Genomic DNA, 2,538 nt, shown 5'->3' with positions numbered 1-2,538 from the left:
ACAGAACAATGAAGATGTGGTAGGTACACATACACAAAGCGTGTCAGCTATGTCCAAGTCCCAACATGGGATGTACTCACACTATGCTGCAAACGTACTAATAAATAAAAATAAAGCCAAAGGGTAATTCTGAAAAAGCTAACTTATCTTCAGACAACATATTGTTTACCAATTTTAATCTTTTAACTGATTTTTTTTCTCTTTTTTCAAATCAGGCAGCTTGAATAAGTACATGTGTGACTTACGTGTTATAGTCCTCGTGGAAATTTTATTTTCATCGTAGAACTGTTTCATTGTAAAGCCCATGAAAGCACTTACTTTCCTCAAAAACCTTTCATCAAGGTGAATTAAAAATACTGTTGTGATTTTGACCAGGACGTTACAAAATAACACTGAAGTTTATATTCTTTTCAGTCATGACTTTATACATGAAGGTTACACGTGGAAAAGTATTGGACTGGATAGATTTTATTTCACAAGTGAAATAATATGTTCCAAGCATTACCATTTTAGGTCTAATAGTTACTTTAGAAACTATGTTGTCTGTGTGGAACATTGGGCTCAGAAGATTTGGCACCTGCTTGGTATTGTATGTGTCTCTGGAGTCGGCCATGTGGATCCATGTAGAACATCACTACTAATACAGGAAGGATTAAAATTGCAGTCCCTTTATTCATTCATCTGTTGGTGGCCTTATAAAGAAGGACAAACTGAAGTCATTTGTAGGAAAATGGATGCATCTTGAGACCATCATGGTAAGTGAAATAAATCAGACACAAAAGCCTACACTTCAAATGGTTTCTCTTTTATGAGGAACACAAAATATAAATGCACAGCAAAGTAAGAGATAGGAGACAGGGAGATAAATTATTTTGCAAAAATAAAGAGGAGCAAAAAATGTAAGGCAGAGGAAAGGAAGAAAGGGGAAGGGGACGAAAAAAGGATTAAGCTGTGTTATGTACTTGTACTGATTCTCTCCAAGAATCATTGTGTAATGCAAAAATGTACTGTGCTGATAAAAAGAAAAATAAAACAACTATACAATTCTAGTGTATCATTCAGACCTCCGTTCCTAAAGTCAAGAGCACTGGATGCATAACTACAGAACAAGTATATCAAAAGCTCGATTTGTAACTTCTTTATAACATTTAAAGGATATCAGAAGAATTAGGTGGATTGAACATTGCAAATTTTAGTGCAATGAGGAAAAATGAGAACAAAATTCTAGGAAGAACTCTGTGTTTCACACTTCAATTATATTTGGAAAAACAGTTTTTAATAATTGCTTGGGAGGAATCACAGGATATGAATGAACAAGTTTGCAAGTGTACTGAAAGCTTAGAAACACTGTTTGTATATGTTAATAACAAACATTTCAGGTTTTCACTCAGCTCTTAAGATATATTGGCAGTGATTTTTAGAAAGAAAGGCAAGTTTTAGGGGAAATATGCAATTCGTTTTTGCCTGTGCCTAGCCATGGTAATAACTGTCATGTGTTGAAAAGTATTTTCACAATAGTAAAAGATCATTTTAATATTTACAGGTTGCCAAGGAATTATACCCAAACCTATTTCCTTTTTATCACTTCAGTATATGCAGATCGATGTTTTACAGCTTTACCAGCATCACACATGCAATATAAGAAGCTGTTGAAATTTCTGCCCTGGTCAAGCCAGGTAACAGGATCAAAATGAACTCACCAACATTTTTATATTAATCACAAGAATTTACTTAAAATAACGAATGTGCTTGGAAAAAGAGATATGGGACTGAGCATGGTCTGTACTTCCAGCCCATTCAAAGACCATCACAGTGAAGATGATATGCAAAACGGAAGCTTTCAAGGGTGCTGCTCCAATTTCTTTTTTGTTATGTTAAAAAAAAGTGTATTTCTTGACTCAAATGCCACTCCCCATGTGTCTTTTGTACACTACCATTAGCCAGTAATGAGATATTCCATAGACTGATATCAGGCTTCTATTTCTCTCCATGGCTGCCAAAACATCCTTTTTTAATAACACCCTAAACCAGGTCTTTCCTGCTCTTCTTCTTGTGTAAATGTATTCTTGCTCCTGTACTTTATTAACATCTCCGGGGCTGTCTCCTAGGTAAAAGATTAATTACTTGGCAGTGACTCACAGAAATAGAGCAGCAACTAAATTACCGAGGGAATATATCAGAAAATCAGTTATTCTTATGTCACAGCTAAGCCTCTTTAGAAGAGAAATAAAGAAACCATCTTCAATATACTGCCATGTCTATACATTAGCACAAAACACCTCAAATCTGTTTTAGTAGTGGATAGGTAGGTAAGCAGCATCAGTAGGCGTGGAAGTAGTGCCTACCTAGGGCTGATGAATGTTTCTGACTTCATCCTGAGTGCCTCTCTGTTGCTCATTAATGCAACTGGGCATTGCCATCTGCTCTGGAACCTCAATAATGGGTAGTTGCCGGAAAGAATCAAAATCTTACTTCGAATTAAAGCCATAATTGTGATTTGTAGTCTTGGAAGCTTGTTTATCTTTTCTGGAGTCTTAT

This window comes from Fukomys damarensis, unplaced genomic scaffold (genome assembly GCF_012274545.1).
Source record: "Fukomys damarensis isolate Sample0158 unplaced genomic scaffold, DMR_v1.0_HiC HiC_scaffold_6, whole genome shotgun sequence".
Classification (NCBI taxonomy): domain Eukaryota; kingdom Metazoa; phylum Chordata; class Mammalia; order Rodentia; family Bathyergidae; genus Fukomys; species Fukomys damarensis.
The sequence above is the reverse complement of the archived record's forward strand: the minus strand, read 5'-3'. Positions refer to the sequence as shown.